This window comes from Trachemys scripta, chromosome 1 (genome assembly GCF_013100865.1).
Source record: "Trachemys scripta elegans isolate TJP31775 chromosome 1, CAS_Tse_1.0, whole genome shotgun sequence".
Classification (NCBI taxonomy): domain Eukaryota; kingdom Metazoa; phylum Chordata; order Testudines; family Emydidae; genus Trachemys; species Trachemys scripta.
In genome coordinates this window covers 197,534,805-197,548,805 of record NC_048298.1, presented here as the reverse complement: position 1 = coordinate 197,548,805, position 14,001 = coordinate 197,534,805, and the positions used below count along the sequence as shown (strand labels likewise).

The 14,001-nt window shown below is 47.3% G+C and overlaps 1 long non-coding RNA gene across 1 annotated transcript; it reads right to left on the bottom strand.

The window, feature by feature from the left end:
* Positions 1-1,576: 1,576 nt before the first annotated feature.
* LOC117871207 lies at positions 1,577-3,981 on the bottom strand. The gene is made up of 2 exons (XR_004644179.1): positions 3,709-3,981; positions 1,577-1,947 (listed from the first exon to the last, which is right to left on the bottom strand). It is a non-coding gene; the product is annotated as an uncharacterized LOC117871207 (long non-coding RNA).
* Between the last annotated feature and the right edge of the window lie 10,020 nt (positions 3,982-14,001).

Sequence of the window (14,001 nt, the reverse complement as noted above, 5' to 3'; positions counted from 1 at the left end):
CCTGGACCAGGCTGGCTGGGGCTGGCCAACCTGCTGCGGGAACTTGGGGCGGCTGGCGCTGGGGCTGCACTGCCTGCCCGGCGCTCGGACCATGCTGCCCAGCCACCCGGGTATAGAATGGGAAGAGCACATCAGATAACGGGGATGACATCATGAATCTCTCCTTGCGTCTGAGAGCATACCAAGTTTGGGCTCTCATGATGGGAAAGCAACAAGGGACAATACCAGCCTCCAGGCATGCATCAATGTTAGCAGGGAAATGCCCGGTGTGATTTCAGCTGGATTGTGGGGCCTCCTGCAATGTTATTCCTGAATTGGACTCAAATACACTTATTACAAAGAGTAGTCACAATCTAATAACATACAATGAGAGCATAATGCAGTCCATGGGGAAAATGTGACCTCATAGTAACTTCCCTGAAAAATAACAAATGGTATTAACCAAAGTAGATGGTAAGCACCACAGACCACTCTTGGGGAATAAGCTATGCAAGCTATGGATCTCATCAGGTGCAGCATCAGACATTTATAGCTGCAGTGTAAGAAGTGAAAGGGGGAGTCCTCTGGGCAGTGGAGACAATTTTAAAAGTATATGGGGATGTTTTTAGAGACAATGGATGCCTTGAAGGAAAGTTGCAACTGGAAGTAGACCCCACAGAAGAACCTATGTGCTAACCATAAAGGAACATTCCTGCGGCACTACAGGATCCAGTATGCAAGGAGCTTGAAAGTCTGCAGAGCAGGGCATCATAGCACCTGTAGAGGCCAGTACAGTCTGGTAAGCGGTATGCTGATAGTAAAGAAGCCATCAGGCAAATATACATCTGCATAGACCCCTGAACGGGGCATTGAAAACATGCCACTATCCACTTCACACAATTGATGACATCCTCTGAGAACATTCCAAAGCCAGAATTTGTACAGCCTGATGTGAGAAATGCGTTTTGGCACATAAGCCTGGATACAGAATCCAGCATGCTGACAGCCTTTGAAACACTTCTTGGTCGCTAGAGAGGACTGCACATGCTGATGGGCATCAGCCCAGAACCAGAGGTCTTCCAGGGAAGCTTCGACCAAGCACTACATAATTGCAGATGATATCCTAATTGTAGATGAAGGGAGCAATGAAACAGAAGTTGAATGAGACCATGACAGACTACTACAAGCTTTTCTACAACTACAGATAAGATTATGTCATGGAGGTCACAGAAGTCACAGATTCTGTGAGTTCCAGAGACCTCTGTGACATTTTCTGCTTCAGCCCTGGGGCAGCCGGGGCTGGAACTGTCAGCTGGCGGGGCACCATGGAGCTCTACTGCGGGCAGCAGGGTGCCCCCACAGCTCTGAGACACCATGGGGGCACCTGGAATCCCATCCTAGCCCTGGAGCTCCGAGCCGCTGCAGGCAGTGGAGGGACCCCGGGCCCCGAGCTCCTGTGAGCAGCAAGCTCCGACCCCCTGCAAGCAGGTGCTGGACCCCCCTCCCCCCACAGCAGGGCTTGGGCTTTCCTCCCCCACTCAGGCTTCAGTTATCTCCCGTCAGGCCCCCCCTCATTCTTTTTAGTAAAGGTCATGGCTTCCATGAATTTTTCTTTATTGCCCGCGACCTGTCTGTAACTTTTACTAAACGTAACCCTGACAAAATCTTAATCTTAGTGATACAGAAGAGAACATAAAACTCAGCCCAGAAAAAATGCAACTCAAACAATGTGAGATGATGTACTTTGGTCACAGCAGAGGGACTGAAAGCAGATCCCAACAAGATCAAGGCAGTCGGAGACATGGCAGCTCCAGTGGATGGCAGAGGGGTATAGCACTTCATAATAGTTATAATTTTTCTGTCCATGTTCTGTCCACATGTGGCTGCGGCAGTGGAACCCATACGTCCACTCACCAGGCAGGATGTTGAGTATTACTCAGCAGGTCACCACCAGCAGCATTTGACACCCTGAAACAAATGACAACAGATACACCTGAAATACTATCAGCCAGGAAAGCCACTGACACTCCAGTGTGATACATCAGAGAAAGGGTTGGGGAATAGCTCTTTTTCAAGAGAAGCTGGTCACTTATGCCAGCAGAGCCCTGTCAGAGACCAAACAAGGGTATGCCCAAATAGAAAAAAAACTTCTGGCTGTGGTATTTGGAATGGAGCGATTCCACCCTGCTAGTCCTGCTAGTGAAGGCAGGGGGCTGGACTCAATGACCTTTCAAGGTCCCTTCCAGTTCTAGGAGATAGGATATTTCACCCTACACCTAGGCCCACGTAGTAAAAGCTGTGAGAAAATCATGGACCATAATTTTTTTGTGGAAACTGCAACTTTTAACACACATCATGGCTTTTTATAGTTGCCACCTACCAAATCTGAGTGACTGGATCTGCAACACCACTCAAATTTGGCCTAGCTATCTCTCTGTCGTACTTGCCTTTGAGAGCCAAACGAGACACACAGCATCCTTTCTGTGCTGCTGCCTGTTTTGGAAGGGAGGCTGCATGTCTTGAACCACGACTTCAACAAGCTGTAGCAGCAGCTTTGTAAGAAAGTTGTGATGTTTTGGTTCCAGCCTTAGCAATCAGACCACAAACCTCTGGAGACAATCATGGCAAAGCCTCTTCTTAGTGCTCCAAATCGATTGTAGTGCCTGTTGATGCACCTCCAATACTACCAGGTAGAGAACAGATATTGTCCAGGGGGCTTACTAGTGTTAGCTGACCCCATGAGCCAGGCATATATGTCCATCATCAGCAAGTTGTGGGAAGGTGATCAGGACAGTGCAACATGTTAATGGCTTCAATATCTCACAGTATCAACAGCAATGCTGATGGAAATCAAAGAAGCTACGGAAAAGGACATCCAACTACAGGCAGTAAAGAAATCAATTCTAGCAGGGTGGCCAGCAGATAAAAGCCAATGCCAATAGGAGTGGAACCATATTTTCAAATTAAACGTGCGCTGAGTGTGCAATATGGAATCGTATTTCAAGGACAGAGCTGTTGTCCCAGCCTCATTACGTAAAGTTCTCATGCAAAAAATACACTTGGACATTGACAGGTGTCTTAGACAGGCTCGAGAGAGTGTCTACCTGACAGGATTCAATATACAGCTCCACTCCTTGGTAGAAGGGTGTGACACCTGCTGGTCATGTGATCACTGCCAGCAGAAATTGACTGTTACCACATGAGCTGCCCACCTGACTCTGGGAAAAGGTGGGAGCAGACATATTTATCTTCAAGGAAAAGCAGTACTTGATTACAGTGGACTACTATTCAAATTGTTGAGAGGTCAATGCCCTGGCTGATACAAGAAACAAATCACTGACTAGCAAACTGAAGGCCCACTTTGCAAGATATGGAATTCCAGGCACTGCATCCACTGACAACAGACTCCAGTTTGCCTCAGAAAAACTCAAGGAATTCTTGGATTCAAGGTACCTCCCTCCCCCCCCAGCATACCCACAGAGTAATGGTAATGTGGAGTCAGCTGTGAAAGCAGCTGATTCCATTACACAAGGCTGTTTCTTCTGGTTCAGACTCCTCGTTGGCATTCTTGTCACACTGGGATACCCCATCACAAAGGTGCCAGAACAGTCCAGTGCAGGCAAAATCCTCCTACCGATGATGGGAGACCTGTTGCAGCCAGAAGAACAGAGATGGCCAGCAATCAGAGAAAGCAGGCACTAGAATACGATAGATCAGCCAAGAACTTACCAGCCCTTGAGACAGGTGCTTCTGTGAGGATCCAGCCATTAGAGAGACAGCAGAGGAGTTGATTGAAGGAGTCATGAGGAGTACAGGTCATACGAGGTCACTGCACAAGAGGGATAGGTGACCTGAAGGAACAGAAGACACTTACGAGCAAGCAGACACATCATTCGGAGCGTCTACAGAGATCACCAGAGAGCAGAGAGACAGAGAGTCATCCAGAGGCCAACCCCTCAGAGAGGGTAGAGATTCCACAGAGAGTGAGTTTGCTGAACTCGGAGACAGGTGACAGGAAGACTGATGACTCCCAGTGCAGCTGCCTGTTAAGTACACAGCTGGTTACATAGTTTGGTGTGTAATAAAGATGAGACTCCAACTTGGCTATGTGCTAGCAACCTCTAGTTCAAAGGACTTGGGGTGAGGGGCGCCGGAGCGTCAATTATTTGTTTTAAAAATTTATATTAAAACGTTTGTAAAATAAGGAAGATGTTTTGTAATCAGTGGAACTGGAGGCAGAGGACTCATGTTCCCTGGAGACACCCTTATTGAGAGGACACCTGAGGAACAGGGAACATGGGGAGTTAGGCTGGGAGCAACTCAGCCACATAGACAGAGCAGGACATAGGGCTTAATAAAGTTCCCTTGTTCACCTTAACCTCCATGCAGTATCACTGTTTGTGAATGAGACAGTTATCATTCTACCCCTTGCTAGCATTAGAGCCATGTTGTTCCCATGTACCTCAACTCAGTGAAAACACCAGTCATTTATTTGATACATAACAAAGAGTGATGGCGTCTGCCTGGAATAGATTGTAACATGCTGGCCAGTGTGCCTGCATGCAGGGGCGGCTCTATGTTTTTTGCCGCCCCAAGCACAGCAGTCAGGTGGCTTTTGGCGGTCACGTGGATTCGGTGGCATGCCTGCGGGACGTCCGCCGGTGCTGCTCCTTCAGTATCTCCCACTGGCACGCCACCGAAGGCAGCCTGACTGCCGCCCTCACGGTGACCGCCGGGCCGCCCCCCGCGGCTTGCCGCCCCAGGCATGCGCTTGCTGCGCTGGTGCCTGGAGCCGCCCCTGCCTGCACGCTGCTATTCTCTCCTGGAGCCATTGAGGATTCAGCTGTGTCAGGCCCTACACTATTAACAGAGACTTTCCTTTAGCTCAAGTGATAGGAGCCTGTGCTTGAGGAAAGGGGGGAATCTGAGTGCTAGTACTGTTGCCATAAAGCTGTGAGAAGCAGCAGTGTGGAGCACAGTGACAACAGTGAAGTATCTGTGTGGCTACAGATGTGTTGCAGTGCAACACTTTGGGGCAATGAGTTCTATATCAGAGGAGCAAATTAATCCCCCCCACCCCAGATAGCAATTAGCTGGTAGAAAGTGAGAACAATTGCAGTTCTATGTGTTTTCTACACTATACGCTGAGTGAGTGGGCAGGGGTCTGGGACCCAACAGCCTGTGTCATTTTTCAGCAGTACGGTGGGAGATGGCCAGAAAGAGAGAGCAGTCTGCTGTGTGGTACACCTGTCAAAATTGCATATTGTGTGAGGAATGCCTGCTGCCCTTTTGCTGATCCTGCATCCTGGAAAAGGGCCAGAATTGCTTCGACAGGGCCTTTGAAACTGCTCTCCTCTGACTGCAACCAGCCTTTTTTTAACCTTGGCGTGCTTGATGTCAGCCTTTCCTACGCAGCAGGGCAGGAAGGGATCATGAGGAGAACATTCTCTGCTCACATGGCTCGGGGCTGAGCGGTTTCCTATTACATGTGATTATAAAGAAGCATTTGTTGTGAACTGATGAATTGCAGCCGAGCTGAGGACTCGGCAGTTAGCGCACCTGGGGTTATCAGCTGTATTTTATTTTTTGTTAAACTTGCAAAATCTATTTATACATCAAATATTGCAGCATATTTTCGTCAGACTGTTTGGTGTGGGACTAGGAAGAGAGGGGTGGGTTTGCCTCTGCTGAAGCCAAAAAATTGTCTTGAAGCTTTAAAGTGATACAGATCCTCCAGTTAGGTCAACAAAAAGTTGAACTGATGTGATCTAAGATTTCAGAAGCTGGGAGTAAATAGGGAACTGCGGCAGAATGCAAAGCCTAATAAACATATGGAATAAGTTACTGGGGAAGACGATTGAAGCAAAGTGTATAAATAAATTCAAGAGATGGCTAGATTTTTCTCAAGAGAAGAAAAAGACTTGAGGGGGTCTAGTTGAAAAAGCAGGAAGGAGGGATTAAGATAAAGCAAAAAGAGGCAGACATGCTGGGCCAAGAGCCCTTTGTCTGTTCCTGCCTTTCTTAACCGTAACAGATATTAATTTAATTAAAATATGGGGAATGACTACATTAGAGATCAGCAGCGGGCTAATAGCAAGCAGAACTAGAAGTAATTGTGATTTACCCAGCAGCTGGGCTGCAGAAGCAAATAAAATGTTGATGTTGAAAGGAGCATAAAACATACAGTCATGAACCACAACCTCAGCCACCACAATCTCAAATTAGCAAATCAATGTGACTGGGACATGTGAGTACTGTGAGACCTAGTGGAGAACAAATAATCATGGTGGGTAAAATTCACCCCCTCTGCAAAGGACCAGCAGAAAGCCTATTCAATGCTTAAATCCCACTTAAACCCAAAGTAGGACTTAAGTGATGCACGGGCCTTTGACTGTCCCTCTACACAGGGGATGAAGTTCACTCTTGCCAAAGTGAATAGAATGTAAGGACACAGAGTGTGGTCAGCAGAACAGAAAATCCTGGATGCTAAAAGCACACGGAAGTAAACTCAAGAGATGACTCCTGCTGTGTTGGAAACATGGAAAATCATTCCATATCCTTTACCCTCGTGTAAACATCATCTTAACAATAATATTTTCCCTTCCTGTTTTGTGCCTCCTCCTTTGGCAGTGGTTAATCCCATAAGTGCATCCTTTTAATTTTCAAGCTTTAAAAAATGGATAATTAGGAGCACAATTAATGCCACTGTTTTAAAAAGGGGTTGATGGAATGAATTTAATAAATTAGGCCCCAACCTGGCAAGTAACATACTGAGTCCCTGTGAGAGCACAGGGCTCCACCCACACAGATAGAGACACATGCCAGATCAGGGGCTTCGTAATGAGACTGCAGTGCCTTAATTGGAGATGTCTATATATGCCTTGCCTATATTCAAAGTTGCACTGATCTAACTAAAGGTGTGATTTTTAAGTGACTGACTTAAACCTGTGCAAAAGCCTGTGTGGACACTCTTATTCTGATTTAAACCAAGTTTATATTGATTTATCACCCTAGATCCTGCAGTTTTTTGCAGGTTTTCCAACATTAGCTGTAGTTGGTTAGTAGTCTGTCCAAGTAAGGCAATATCATCCTCATACCCAGTGCTGGCTCCAGGCACCAACTTGGCAAGCAGGTGCTTGGGGCGGCCACTCCAGAGAGGGGCGGCAGGTCCAGCTATTTGGCAGCAATTCAGCGGCCGATCCCTCACTCCCGCTCAGAGCGAAGGACCTTCCGCCGAATTGCCGCTACAGATTGCGATCGCGGCTTTTTTTTTTTTTTTTTTTTTTTTTTTGCTGCTTGTGAGCCAAGCCCTGCTCATACCTGAGATCCTCTAAAGATGAATCTTTAAATTTCATACCTCCTACATTCGCCTCAGTCAGCTTTGTCATCAGATAGTCTATGAGAACATTAAATAACATATGTGAGCGAATGCATCCCTGGTGTACCCCTCAATTCACTGAAAACCAGTCTGTAACGCATCTGTTGACCCTCAACTAGCTAAATGTACCATGGAATAGTTCCTCCACAAGGTACACTAAGTCCTAAGATACCCCATACTGGCGTAGCAGTATCCAAAGTGCTGATTGAGGAACTGAGTCAAAAGTGGCAGCAAAGTCTGTGCATGCAGCCAATAAAATAGAAATGAATGAGCTGCCTATGGTATATGTAGATGGCAATGACACTGAATGGATGAATAGTTTTATCTAGCTGGATAGTTGCCTGACAGAAGGAGGTTCTCTAGACTAAATAAGTCACATGTCAGATTGGTCTTGTGTCAATGGCATGTCAATGTCTTCAAAGGCCTCTGGGCCACAGGATGTCTATGTGACAACTAAGATACAAGTGTTCAACATGGTAGCAATGACAACTCCGTTATATGGAGAAGACACATGGAGGTTAAAAACCCCTGAGAAGAGGAAACTCAACAGTTTTCAGTGTCAAGTTACAACATATTCTTAACCTCCATTGGCTTGGTTTGTGGGTGTTTGTCATGAACGAGGCGGTACTTAGACGATCTGGGCAAGTTGCAGACTTGCATCAGATTAGAACAAGACGACTGCAATGGTGGGGTCATGTCCAATGTGCAGAAAAATTATGCCTCTACACAAGGTTCATAGAGCTGAGGTCAAAGGAAGCAGAGCATGAGACCAACCAGGAAAGAGGTTGGAAGATGCAATTTTGAGGGATTTAAAAAACCTAAATCTTCCTGTGCTGATTCTTGCTGAAGGAAGAAGGCTTGCAAGGGACCATTCAAGAAGTAGCCGTGGTGACATGTAGAACAGACATCAAAGCCATGTGAGGCTGCAGCTGCTCTGTTATATGGACCTAGCATAACTCAATTCCTTATTGAAGTAAGCTAAGTAGATGGTCTGAATCAAATTAAGAATGTCCCCACTATGTTTTGGACCCGATTAACCAAATGTGGGGCTTAAATTGATTTACAGTTAAAACCAACAAGGCCTCACACTCACATTTAATAGCAACAAGCCCTCACAGTCTTCTCTAGCCACGGCATTATTTCTTTTAAAAAAATAAAAACAAAACAAAAAATCACTGTTATAGAAAATGGCACAGAAGAGCAACAAAGTTAATCCTCGATAGAAACATACTTTGTAGAGATACAGTAGACTCTTTCTATTCAACGTTGCATCCAGATTCCATTATAATCCCTATTTTTAAGCTCCCCTATAACATCTGACTGTAAAATTGGTTTGGTCTGAAAATTATCTTGTTTAATTTGAAGGCTTAAATTAAATTTTTTTGGAAAGGCTGAACAAAATTGGTCAAACTATTTTTCAGTTACAGAGAGACAAGGTGTGTGGCATAATATCTTTTATTGGACGTGTCTCTCTAATATTTTGGGACCAACACAGCTACAACACTGTAAACAATTTAAGTTTCAGGTCATTTAAAAATAACTTACCTTGATTTGAAAATCTCCCTTGCCTACCTTTTTAAAATGTCCCTGTACTTTACTAATGTTTTGCTAATACATCTTCAAGCTTTCCATATAGGTAAATCTCTTTGAAAATTGTTGACAGGATATCTTTAAAAAACAATGTGGAGTAATTAAGTAAAGTTGAGATGGAAAGAGAATGAAAATTTTGCCCTCTACTGGCTGGTTGCGGTTTAGACAGAACCTGAGTGTCCTATATCAGTGTTTCTCAACCTTTTTCATATCAGGGACTGGCTTATTGCCTTCCTAAACTGTGTCAAGGGGATCTGAGGGACCGGCACTGGTCAATGGATAGCTCATTGAGAAACACTATCCTACCCTACATGAGTTCAATAGGGGTATGTCTACACTGTGATGAAAGGCCTGCAACATGGCCATGGCTGGCCAGGTCAGCTGACTTGGGCTTGTGGGGGTTGGGCTGTGGAGCTGTAAAATTGCAATGTCGACATTTTGGGCTTGGGCTGGAGCTTGGGTTCTGAGACCATATGACAGGGGAGGGTCTTAAAGCCTGGGATCCAGTCCAAGATTGAATGTCTACACTGCTATTTTTAGCCCCACAGCTTGAGCCCTGCAAGCCTGACTCAGCTGACCTGGGCTCTGAGACTTCAGTGCCATGGGTTTTTTATTGTAGTGTAGATGTACCGTCAGTTTTCTCTCAGGTCATACAGCAGAGGCCTATAGCTTTGAAGTTAAAGGACCAAGGGTCTAATCCTGGCTTACAGTCTTGTGTAACAAAACAAATATAAGTTTGGGCCCTGATCCTGCAAACACTTACGCACTTATGTAACTTCACGCCCATAAGTAATCCCATGACTTCAACAGGATTACCTGCCTGCGTAAAACTAAACATGTATAAATATTTTCTGGACCAGGTCTTTGTTTTGCAATAATGGATTTGTCACAGAGTGATCCCTAACTATGTCTTCTGCATAGAAAGAAACATTGGTCATGCCAGTTTTTGAGTTACAGGTCATTAAATGTACAGTCCCTCTGCAGCAGCTCCACAGATAAGAATTCAATTCTAAGCCCTGTACGCACTTAAACCTTTGAATAGGAACTGGAGCTTTGTTCTTTACTTTCACAGCACATTTTGTAAAGAAACTTTGGAGGCACGTGGACAAGTGAGTTTTACAATGTGAAGTTCTGATTCAGCAGCTCATCCCTACTCAGTAAAGAAGTTAAGTCCGTGCTTAATTTTAACTTCAGGGGGGCCTTAGCCCCACGCTGAATTAGGCCTAGATGCTTAAAATGGCTTCTTCTTTTTTTGTTTATGTTACAGGCTGTATAATTTTTTTGGATCCTTCTAGGTAAAAGAAAAACTGATTGTACAATTTCAGAAGAAATATATAAAGAATAGATTACAAGAAATTCATTTTATTGTTTTGACTTTGACATATGTGCTACCAAGTCCAAAAGGCCTGATGGATACTGTATAAAATCTATGCAGGGCAAAGAGAAGCAGGAGAGAAATGGGAACCCTGTAGGTGCCTCCTAAGATCCACTGAGCAGTGCAGGACATGGGTAGCTGGGGTCCACATTGCCACTCGGACCTTGGGAGACTGGCAATGTGAACGAGGGGAAATTGGGGGTCCTGCAGAGTTCCTAATCCCCAGAGATCAGGGAGGAAAAGTAAACTAGGGACCCAATTGATGTGTTACATTGGCTTTTCTTCCTCCACGTGAAATAATGAATGGGGGAAATCTGGGTGTTTCTAGAGTGTGGAGTATCTGATGTGTAATGCTGTATTCACTTAAGGCCTTGTCTACACTGGAAACCTTCTGTGCAGTAAAGCAGCTTTCTGAGTTGTAACTCCTGAGGTGTACACACTGCCAAGCCACTTAGTGTGCAAAAAATGTGCGGTTGAAGTGCTGTAAAAAACCCACCCCGATGAGAGGCGTACACCAGGGGTACAGCACCACGGTGCCAGTAGACACCCTGGTTGATTACAGTGCTGCGATTGGCCTCTGGGAGGTGTCCCAGAGTGGCTGTTCTCACTTCTCTGGTCATCGCTTTGAACTCTACTGTCCTGCCCTCAGGTGACCAACCATCATCCCCACCCCTTAAATTCCTTGGGAATTTCCTGTTTGCTTGGTGACGTGTGCAGTGGTCTCAGTGCATCTTTCCAGGTGTTCATGCCTGCTCCATGCACCAGGCGATCCCCCGCTTGGAGCAATGCCGAGCTGCTGGAGAGAGGAAGCTGCATTTGGAGAGAGGAGGCTGTCCAGTCCCAGCTACGCTCCCCCCAGTCCAGTAGGAATTATGATCCCTACAGACAGATTTCAGGATACATGACAGAAAGGGGCCATGACCGGGACACACTGCAGTGCAGGGTCAAATTCAAGGAGCTGTAGAACGCCTACCACAAGGTGCGGGAGGCAAACCGCTGCTTTAGTGCTGCCCCCACAAGCTGCCAGTTCTACAAAGAGCTGGATGAGATACTCAGTGGCGACCCCACCTCCACTGCGAAGGCCACTGTGGATACTTTGGTGGCTCGTGTGCCAGTCGAGAGTGGACTGAGCCAGGAGGAGGAAATCTTGGATGAGGATGTGGAAGGGGAGAGGGACCCAGAGGCAGAGGACGACTCGGAGGTCGGAGATGCATGCAGCCAAGAGCTCTTCTCTACCCCGGAGGAGGCTAGCCCGTCACAGCTGTCAGATCTTGGTGAAGTGCAAACAGGAGAGAAGGCCCCTGGTAAGTGGCTTTGATTATGGGAATCACTGAAGCGAGTTGTTGGGGGCAGGAGGGTTGCAGAAAACAGGCTTGTGTCTGTATGATGCGCGTACCACCACATGCCTAGTCTGAGTGGCGGAACAGGATGTTGATTGACTCCCTAAGAGATCTCCAGGAAACTCTCATGGAGATACTGGGCAATCCACTGCCACAGGTTCTTTGGCAGAGCTGCTTTGTTTCTTGCCCCATAAAGGGTAACTTTCCTGCACCACTCTGCCGTCACTTGGGGGTGGTGGGGCGGATGGACCATTGCTGCACACAGGCGAGCTGCATAAGGGCCAGGGCGGAAGCCGCAGTCTTGGAGAAGACCCTCCCTTGATTTCCTGCTCACCCTCAACAGTGAGATACTTTCCATAATGAACAAAGCCTGTGGAAAATGTGGGGATAGTAATGATTATAAGGCCCCCCCCCTACAGTGCTGGCTCTCCCCAAGAGCCATAGGCGACGACTCCATTGGTGCTCTGGGGCTGAAGCACCCATGGGGAAAAATTAGCAGGTGCTCCACACCCACCAACAGCCAAACTCCCCCCTCCTGGCTTCCTTCTCTCCCACCCCCACCTGCAGCATGCTGCATCCCTGCTCCTCCCCCTCCCTCCCAGCACTTCCCACCCCCCACTGCCTAACAGCTGTTTGGCAGCGCTTAGGACTTTCCGGGAGGGAGAGGGCAGAGTGGGGACACAGCGCAGTCAGGGGAGGAGGTGAAGAAGAGGCAGGTCAGAGGCGGGGACTTGGGAGAAGGGGGTGGAATGTGGGCAGGAAGGGGGCAGGGATGGAGTGGGAAAAGGCAGGGTGAGGCAAGGACTTTGGGGAAGGGGTGGAATGGGGGTGGGGCGAGGCCAGTGCAGGGGCAGGAAGAGGTGGGGCAGGGGCAAGGGCAGGGGCGGGGGCGTCGAGACCCACTGGGCAGAGGGGAAGTCAGTGCCTATGGCAAAAGCCACCTGCCCAGTGTACAGTACGGTCCTGGAACACTGATTTCCCCTGCCCCTGTGGCTACTCAACATTTTGGGGGTCTTGTGGCTCATGTGTGCTTGCCTGGGGTATGCCAGTTAGTGACAGGTATGTGAATAGTGGCTGTGTTTTAAATCATTTAATCAGTGGTCTGTGTGTTGCAAACAATACTGCTTCTGTAAAATGCTGCATTTTGGCTTCACAGATATGACCTTGGGAGCCCAGCCTCCTTCTTTGTTATCGCCAGCTGAACGGCTGCGCGGAATTAGAAAGTGGCCATGAAGAACTAAGGAGGACTTTCTACGTGACATTATGATGTATTCCGTGGCCAAAAAAGAAGAATTGAAGCAGTGGCAGGACAGCAAGAAGAGGGACCGAAAGAGAACGCGGTGCGCCAGAACGAAACCACGGAGCGGCTCTTAAAGTTTATAGAGTGCCAAGCGGACACGCTCCAGGCACTGCAAACTGAGCAGCTCCGCGCCCGCCCTCCCCTGCAGCCACTGTCACACAACTCTTTCCCAGGCGCCCTCCAGACACTGTCAACACACTCTTATCAACCTCCTGGCTCCTGTCTGTACTCGCTGCATTCCACTCCTGCCCCGTCACAGTCCAGCCCTGCGAACTCCCAGTACCCACTGCACTCAACACCCGTCCCTCTGCAGTTTAGCCCTGCTGAAGTACAGTACCTGCTGCACTGTACTCCAAAGGAGAAGGCTGGATATGATACCTGGACATACACAATCTTTAACCGTCTCTGGACCCCACCTCCTCCTGGGACCCTTCCTTCCCCCATCCCCCACAGTGCTGATGTGTTTTTCTATTTGTCTCTCTCCTCCGGTTGTTGTTTTTTAATAAAATAATTGTTTTGGTTTGAAAGCAATCTTTTTATTCCATTAATGGAAAGCAAACAGAGCCTGGCAAAGCAAAAGGAAATTTTCTAAACCTTCATATTGCATCATCTGCACCAATCACAATCACCTCCTAGTATTACAAGCACTGCGTTCCTGAGCATAGCAACAAATATTAGTGGCTTTCAGCTTCAAATTGCTGTCCTGGTCTCTGACTGTTCAAATTCAGCCTCCAGGCGCTGAGCCTCAGTGGTCCAGCCCTGAGTGAAGCTTTCACCCTTCCCTTCACAAATATTATGGAGTGTACAGCACGCGGCTATAAGCATAGGAATATTGTCATCGGCCAGGTCCAACCTCCTATACAGGCAGTGTCTGCGGGCCTATAAATGGCCAAAAGCACACTCAACAGTCATTCTGCCTTTGCTCAGCCTGCTGTTGAACCGCTCCTTGCTGCTGTCAAGGTGCCCTGCGTATGGCTTCATAAGCCACAGCATTAAGGGGTAGGCAGGGTCTCTCAGGATCACAATGGGCATTTCAACT